Source organism: Piliocolobus tephrosceles, chromosome 20 (assembly GCF_002776525.5).
Source record: "Piliocolobus tephrosceles isolate RC106 chromosome 20, ASM277652v3, whole genome shotgun sequence".
Classification (NCBI taxonomy): Eukaryota; Metazoa; Chordata; class Mammalia; order Primates; family Cercopithecidae; genus Piliocolobus; species Piliocolobus tephrosceles.
In genome coordinates, this window is record NC_045453.1 from 395929 (window position 1) to 404594 (window position 8666).

Consider the following 8666-nt stretch of genomic DNA (forward strand, 5'->3'; position numbering starts at 1 on the left):
TCCTTCCTTCCTTCCTTCCTTCCTTTCTTTCTTTCTTTCTTTCTTTCTTTCGTTTGTTTTGTTTTTTTCTTTTTGAGACGGAGTCTCGATCTGTCGCCCGGGCTGGAATGCAGTGGCCGGATCTCAGCTCACTGCAAGCTCCGCCTCCCGGGTTTACGCCATTCTTCTGCCTCAGCCTCCCAAGTAGCTGGGCCTACAGGCGCCCGCCACCTCGCCCGGCTAGTTTTTTGTATTTTTTAGTAGAGACGGGGTTTCACCATGTTAGCCAGGATGGTCTCCATCTCCTGACCTCGTGATCCACCCATCTCGGCCTCCCAAAGTGCTGGGATTACAGGCTTGAGCCACCGCACCCGGCGGTGTGTGGATGTTTTATATGTGCTCCATCTGTTCTCCTAACCTGGAGTTGCTCCTAATTCTTGTCTTGCCTGCATCTCCAGGGAGCTTGGTAGGGGCCTGTGGTTTCCCTTGCAGAACCATCTAACTTTGGTAAGGCCCTCTGCACAGGAAGCCCCAGAGCCTGGGCACCACTCGTGTGGTAACACAGACACATTGGGCAGTGATGGGGCAGCCATGTAACTCCTGCCCTGACTTCCTCCTGACACGAAGAGTCTCATTTTCTCCTGGAGGCTTTCCAGAACCATCTTTGGCTTTCCCTGAGAGCCTGTAGTATCCCCAGGCACGGGCAGGTCTGTATTTCAACTCCTCCCAGTTGGCCAGACTGCCCGATGCCTGGGAGTGTGAGGAACATTTGGCAAGGACAGGAGACCACAGTTCTTTGTGTGTGGTGTCCCTCCTACACTAAACTGTGAGTGCCTTCCACTCCACAGAGCTTAGCACAATAACTTACTCATCAGACACATTCAGTAAATGTTTGCTGAAAGGAGTTGACAATTCGGAAATAACCCCGGGCTGTGCAGTTAGCAGCGTTTGTGTTTGAGAGCCCACACCAGAGATGGTTTTGAGAAGTTGGCTAGAAAGACTTTTGAACAAAGCAGGGTTGGGCCAGGTGCGGTGGCTCACGCCTGTAATCCCAGCACTTTGGGAGGCTGAGGCGGGCAGATCACTTGAGGCTTGGAGTTCAAGACCAGCCTAACCAACATGGTGAAACCCTCTCTCTACCAAAAATACAAAAATTAGCCCTGGGTGTGGTGGCGAGCGCCTGTAATCCCAGCTGCTTGGGAGGCTGAGGCAGAAGATTGGCTTGAACCCAGGGGGGCGGAGGCTGTAGTGAGCTGAGATGGTGCTACTGAACTCCAGCCTGGGCGACAGAGTGAAAATCTGTCTCAAAAATAAATAAATAAATAAATAGGCAAACCTTATCCTGGTTGAAGAGGGCTTGAATTTTGGCTATAAGAGAGTGGGGAGGACCTTCCAGGTTGGAAGGTTGGATAAGGAGGGAGAGGGGATCACAAATGTCTGCAGTGACCCAGAAGGTGAGACTAACCGTGAGAAACAGGGATTGGTGGGGACTTTGGTAAAGTGATGTGCTCTTATGGGGCTTGTAATGCCAGGCTGGAATGTGAGCCAATGTCGTTAGATCTTTTGATATTTCAAAAGAAACCACGAAACCAGATTCCTGATTCCAGAAAGAGGAGGGGGAGGCAGGAGGGGGAAGAACTTTTTTAAAAAGCCCCATGTGGGCTAAACAAAATACATTTACAGGCCACTTGGGGCCCACCGTCTGCCAACTTTAGACCTTCAAGACAAGGTCTAAAGGTAGTGGGGTGGGAGTGGCTAGAGTGGGCAGGAGTGAGTGGGCTGAGATCAGAATGTGAAAAGCTCTCAATGTAAGTGCTGTCTCTCAAACGCGAGGGCACATGAATCACCGAAAATGCTGCTAAAGTTTGTGAAGCGCTACTGGAGACAGTCCCAGAGGGCTTTGGAGCAGGAGAGGGACGCGATGAAAACAAGAGCTCAGAAAGATTAATTTGCCAACAGTGTGCAGACAGATCAGCAGACAGGTTATGGGCCACAGGGTGGCAGACTTGAGGGCTCCTTTAAGGCAGCGACCCCGGCCCTGCTGAAGGGAAGCTGGCCTTCAGCCGCCCAGGTCGCCTCTCCTCTAGTTCCGTTGGAAGGAACGCGCTGCGTGCTCCGGTCGGCTTACTGCGGGCACTTTGGGGAATCCGTCCCCACGGGCGAAGTGTAGGTGGGGTGTTCGCGAACCGGCGGGCGGAGAGCACCGGCAAGAACCCCCGCAGACCGGAGGGCCACGCCTCTCGCTCCCTGGCTCATTGCAGGCGCCTACACCCAGCAGTGCCGAAAGAGGCGCATCTCGCTGCCATGGCGACCGCCTCCATGGAGACCGGGAGCAGAGGCTGCGATCCCCGGGGGCGCGTCACAGGCTCTCCCAGCCCCCAGCCCGCGTGCCTTCTTTGTTCTGATGCTTCTCCAGGCCTGGCCGGGCTCCCGGGACGCGTCTCGGGCCCGCACGGGGGCGCTTCTTCCGACACAGGGGACGGGGTGGAAGGGGAAGAGGTCCAAACCCTGGGGTCGAAACAGGAGTGATGGAGGGTTCCTCATCTCCTGAACGAGACTAGCACGGCCCGTATCGATGGCCGAAGCCAGCGTGGAAGCCCCGGGAGAAAGGCGACCTTCAGGAGCTCCACCCAGCCCCGAGACGCGCCCGACAGCCCTCCCGACAGCGCAGGGCCCAAGGGAGGTGCGTCCTTAGCAAGCGTCAAGGCTGGAGCCACTGTCCCCTAGGCGGAAGCGGCGGGGGCGGGGCCAATCCGCGGCCCTCCTTCCCTCTCTTCCCTTGCCGGGTTCTGGCCCCTGGCCCAGTTGGGCCGCCTGCCCACCTTCCTCGCGAGAGCTCGCCCGGTAGGCGCGGACTCGCAGGGCGCAGCCTCATCGACCCTTGCACGTGACGTAGGCGGCCCTCGCCAGTTGGCCGTTCTTTGAAGCCCGCTTATTGGTCCGAAGCATCCCTTGCCCCACCCCCAGATCAACCAATGGGCGGAGGCGGGGGCGTGCCGACGGGCGGGCGGCAGCCGCGCGGGGCTCCCTTCCTCGTGCTCGGCGTTGAGCCCCTGCAGCCGCCCGCAGCGGTCGTCCCTGCCCTTCCCGACCCCGGGGTGCACCCCGCAAGGTGAGGCCACCTCTCTGCTCCCTGCCTCCCGGTTCCTTCCCGTTCGCCGAGGTCCCCTCCCGGTCCCGGCCCTATCCTGAGCAGTCAGTGCCTGGGACCCCAGCGGCCGTGATGGCAGGGCTAGGGTGGGGGGCTCCGCTGTCGGGGCCGGGCCTGGAGGACTCCCCAGCACCTGAACTAGAGTGATGTCAGGTTCCTGGGGCTTAGTGACCGTTAGCTGGTGCAGCTGGGGTGTTTTCTGCTAAGCGATTGTCCGGGGGCACGGGTGCGGTGGGGGGGGGGGGGGGGTAATGGGGTCAGCGCCCCCCCCCCCCACGACCCTGTTCATTGCCGCTGTCTCGCTGCATGACCTTGGAGGAGTAGCATCTCTGAGCCTCCGAGCCTCAGCACCCTCAGGAAGGAGGGCAGTGATGTCTGGGAGTGCGGGCTCCGGAGACTCCTGCGTCAGCCGAGGTGAGCGAAGGTGGGGAGCGCACAGGATTATCTCCGAGGGACAGAGCCGCCGCCTCGCAGCTCGGGATGGATTGGATGGGGGGGGATGTCCGATTGCATTTTCCCCCTCCCCCTGAGATGACAAGAATGGGGTGTGGCGGGGGTGCCACACCCACAGGGATGGCTGCCGGAGAGGATAAAGGGTCCTACACCTGGGCCCCTGGGGCCTCGGGGGCTTGGGCTGCACCTCCCCCCCGGTGGCACGAAGGAGGAGGGACTGGATTTAGGTTCTGGACCGATGTTTCCATTAGTAAGCAGGGACTGAGAAAGGGAAGTCTCCGCTTGCCTTTCTTCTTGAATCTTGGCACTGGAAAATAGGGGTAGGGCATTTTTCTGCCCCAGGGAGTTGAAGAAAGTCGGGGCAGCACCCCTATCTCCCTCCCATTCTGGTCTTCTGTGGAGGGAAAATGTAGCTGGATAACCCCCCACATTCTATCCATCCTGAGCTAGGAGGCAGCAGCCCTGTCCCTGGGAGATAATCCTGTGTGCTGCCACCCTCACCTCGGCTGACTCCCTGCACCAGCCTGGCCTCTGCTTCTTGGGACCTCTGGATCACAGGCCCAGGGCAGGGCCTAGGTGGGGCATGCCATCTGGAGGCTAAGCACCCACTAGCTGAGGGCAAAGAGGGGAGAATGCTGGGCAGAGGAGGGCAGCACTTGTTGGGGAGGCAGGAAGGTGTGGGTGGTGAAGGTCCCTTCTCCATATTCCCCCACCCCCACCCCCAGCACCTCACTGTTGGAGAGAGAACACCATACTTATCTTTGCACCTTTGGGCCGCTGGAGGGAGAAGGAAATGAAGTCACATTAAGGCTGAGTTGATGTGAAACTGCCACAACTTCTGACCTCCAGCCTCACCTTTCCAGGCCTTGTTCTGAGTATGTGTGGCCCTGCTGTGTCCAGTGCTGAGAGTCAGCAGGCCAATGTAGCCCCATCTCAAGGCCTTAATGGGTGTTCTTTTCACAGGCATGAGCTTTAATGGGAGGCTACGCAGTGCTTCTGCTGGACTGAGTGCTTGAGCCAGGACTGAGCCCCAGGCTGGGGTAGGAGAGGGAGAGGTAGGGAGGGTGGAAGGTTGCGGAGTTCCTGGCTCAAGAGAGAAAGACTTCAAACCACAATGAGAATGGGGATTGAAGAAGGAATGAGAAATGAGGTCTCATACGTTGGGAGCATACTGGCCAGAGGTGAATGGGTGTAACTCCTCTTCCTGCACCCTGGGCTGGGGACTAGAAGCTTGCTGTCACCCCATCTCAGCAGGGAGGGTATAATTTTTTTTTGCTGGGGGGAGGGGCACCATGTTCCTCCCTGGTCATTTCCCAGTTTTCCAGAATGTTCATTCTGCACATCTTCCTTGTGAGCCCCTCTGGTTAGGGGGACTGGGAACTCCCAGCATCTGTTCTCTGACCCTCCCTAGGGACCTGGCTGCTATGGGAGTGGGAGAAGGGGGAAGCAGGAGGAGGGAGGCCCCCTCAACCCTTGAGCTGTTTTCCAAGAAGGCTGACGTCCCTGGGGCCCACTCTAAGGGTCATTCCTGGCTCCTCCAGGATTGGCCTGAAGTGCCTCTCTGACGGTGCTGCTGAAATTGCTGTTGCTTTAGAAACCAGGCCTTTGGGGGTTTGCTTTTGCAGAGGTGGGGGTGCATTGTCACAGAGCTTCAGAGACAGTTGCAGCAAACCCTGGGAGGAAGAGGCCACTGCTTATTCCTGTGTTACACATTAGGAAACAGGGACAGAGAAGTGAAAGAACTCACCCATGCAGCTAGCAAGGGCAGATCCTGAATTTGAACCAGGACTGCTGCCTCTGGGGACCTTATGGATTGAGCCACGGTGAAGCCTTGGTTAGCACAGGAGGAGGCTGGAGGCAGGGCCAGGCTTGGGTTTGTGTGGTGGCCTAGCTGTTCTCTGTGGACACAGCTGCAGCAGGGGAGGCCCAGTGCCCTCTTTGCCTGTTTCTGATGAGGAATTGTATGTGGAGAAGAGTCCAGCTCCCAGGGGACAGCGACCAGCAGGTTCTCCATTGAGAAAGGAGGTTTGGTTTTCCCAGTTTCCTATGGCTTCCTGAAGTCACTTGCTTCCTGCCTCTATGAGTGTTTGCCCTTTACTGAATCCTGGGCACTGCAATGAGATGTGGGTCCCACCCTCAGTGGGGATGGGGCATGTCCCTCTCAAAGCAGGCATGGACAGGTAACCAGCTGATTGCAGCAAGGCCTGAGGAATGCCAGTGGGAGGCCACTTGGTGGGGGCCAGCAAGAGGGAAGTGCCCCCAGGGCAGGGGTAGGGTAAGAGAGTGGGGTGGGGAGTTCTGCTTCCTGAGAGCCCCCGGTGCAGTCACTGGCTCTGACCATATCATTTAGTGCTGAAGTACGGGCCTTGGCCAAGCCCTCTAAGCAAATGTGATGTGGTCATTCATTCAACAAACATAAACCGAACACAGCTCCTCCCTGTCTGGTGCTGCGCTGAGTGCCAGGGACACAGGGTTTGACAGAAACACAGTCACTAGGCCGGGCGCAGTGGCTCAAGCCTGTAATCCCAGCACTTTGGGAGGCCGAGACGGGCGGATCACGAGGTCAGGAGATCAAGACCATCCTGGCGAACACGGTGAAACCCCGTCTCTACTAAAAAAATACAAAAAACTAGCCAGGCGAGGTGGTGGGCGCCTGTAGTCCCAGCTACTCGGGAGGCTGAGGCAGGAGAATGGCGTGAACCTAGGAGGCGGAGCTTGCAGTGAGCCGAGATTGCGCCACTGCACTCCAGCCTGGGCGACAGAGTGAGACTCCGTCTCAAAAAAAAAAAAAAAAAAAGAAACACAGTCACTACCCTTGTAAAGTGAGGAAGAGGGATATCAAATGATCCCAGACGTGAGAAAGGGGATTCCGTAAAGAGCTGTAGTCCTGTCCTGGGATTTGCAGGGTGTGCATCCTTAAAAAAGAAATGTTGGGGTTGAGACCCTGTTGAAGGTGTGGCTGGGCGGGATGGGATTGTTTCTGGCTAAAGGGATGACCTGGGCAAAGGCGGGGGGCGGGGTCAGGCAGTAGTTGCGGGGAAGACAGGGAAAGCACCCTGCATGGACCGGGTCAGTGTTTTGTGAAAAGGGCCTGCGGCCTTTGCTCACCAGCCACTAGTGCAGTTTGACCTGAGCCTTCAGGGAGCATCCTGGGAGATGGGGGGACCTTGTGGACCCTGGGCTGTCACTGCCTCCTGGCTGCAGAGGTGTGGCTGGAGCAGCCTCTGCAGGATAGGAGGAGGGCCTCACACTCTTGCACTTGGCCATTTGTCATATGCTCTGAGTTCACAGCTTTGGGGGCAGCTGTAGTCGGCGGTGGGTTACAGCAGGCTGCTCTCCAAGACCAAGTTCCCTGGGGACAAGCTGAGCTTTCTAGGGCTGAGGCAACCGACCCCACAGTGGCCCTGGCCAGAGGTGAATGGGTGTAGCTCCACTTCCTGCACCCTAGGCTGGGGCCTGGAAGCTCACCTCCAAGAGGGGGTTGCTGGCCTGATCCATTGGCCAAAGGAGGCTCCTGGTGGTACCCAAACTGTGAACACCCTACCCATGAGGCAAGGCTTGGGCATGGGTGGACTTTGCCCACATTGAGGAGTGGGGAGTGAGGTGAGGCCACACCTGCTCCCAGGGCAGCTTGGCACCAGAGGGACCTTGAGGTCATGCCCTCCACAGGCCCAGCCCTAGACTATGAGGCCACCCTGTAGTTCCTCATCTTTTCCTGGACTGACGAGCCAGTGTCACTCATCTCTAAATTCTTCAGTGTGTTTCCCTGAAAAAATAAGGACATATTTCTTTACCTAATACAATTCCATGATCGTACCTAACAAAATCAACTCATTTCTTAGTGTCACCTCATGTCCAGGCCATTTACATTTTCCAGATCCCCCAAATGTCTTTTTTTTTTTTTTTTTTTTTTTTGAGACAGAGTTTTGCTCCTTTTGCCTAGGCTAGAGTACGATGGCACGATCTTGGCTCATCAACCTCCGCCTCCCGGGTTCAAGTGATTCTCCTGCCTCAGCCTCCTGAGTAGCTGCATTACAGGCATGCACCACCACGCCTGGCTAATTTTGTATTTTTTAGTAGAGACAGGGTTTCTCCATGTTGGCCAGGCTGGTTTCGAACTCCCGACTTCAGGTGATCCACCCGCCTTGGCCTCCCAAAATGCTGAGATTACAGGTGTGAGCCACCGCGCCCAGCCTGTTTTTTTTTTTTTTGAGACAGTCTCACTGTGTCACCCAGGCTGGAGTGCAGTGGCAGGATCTTGGCTCACTGCAACCTCTGCGTCCCAGGTTCAAGCAGTTCTCCTGCCTCAGCCTCCTGACTAGCTGGGATTACAGGCGCACGCCACCACGCCTGGCTAATTTTTGTATTTTTAGTAGAGATGGGGTTTCGCCATGTTGGCCAGGCTGGTCCCAAACTCCTGACCTCAGGTGATCCACCCGCTTTGGCTTCCCAAAGTGCTGGGATTACAGGTATGAGCCGCAGCACCTGGCCCCCACAGATGTCTTCTTTGATAGGTAGTTCGAAACACCCTCTACTTTATTTTTCTTCTCGCAGCTGATGTGGTGAAAAAAACAGGTCAGTTGTCCTGAAGATTATCGTTTTTTGGTCTGTAAGTGTGTGTTGATCTAGAACAGGGGTTGGCAAACCTTTGCTCTGAAGGGCCAGATCATAAATGGTTTAAACTTTGCAGGCCATATGGTCTCTATCATAACTACTTGGAAGTAGCTTTGTTTTAGTGCAAAAACAGACAACATGTAAGTGAATTAAGTGTAGTGTTCTATTAGCAAAACTTTATTTACAAAAAACTTTATTTTCCAGGCCCGGCGGCTCATGCCTGTAATCCCAGCACTTTGGGAGGCTGAGGTGGGCGGATCGCTTAAGCTCCGGAATTTGAGACCAGCCTGGGCAACCCTGTCTCTACAAAAATTAGCCAGGCATGGTGGTGTGTGGCTGTGGTCTCAGCTACTTGGGAGGCTGGGGTGGGAGGATTGCTTGAGCCTGGGAGATCAAGGCAGCAGTGAGCTGGACTCCAGCCTGGGCTGGACACAGTGAGACCCTGTCTCAAAAAAAAAAAACAAAAAAA

General features: G+C 56.1%; 1 protein-coding gene across 2 annotated transcripts in view; it reads left to right on the forward strand.

Annotated features, from left to right (window-relative positions):
- The first annotated feature begins 2377 nt into the window (after positions 1-2377).
- C20H20orf27 (chromosome 20 C20orf27 homolog) overlaps positions 2378-8666 on the forward strand; it is a 15791-nt gene continuing 9502 nt past the window's right edge. The window contains exon 1 of one of the 2 annotated variants that reach the window (XM_023220236.2): positions 2378-3091. The gene's annotated coding sequence lies outside the window, so the exon portion shown is untranslated. Of the gene's footprint in view, positions 3545-8666 lie in introns of both variants that reach the window. The other variant, XM_023220237.2, reaches the window with a different exon arrangement.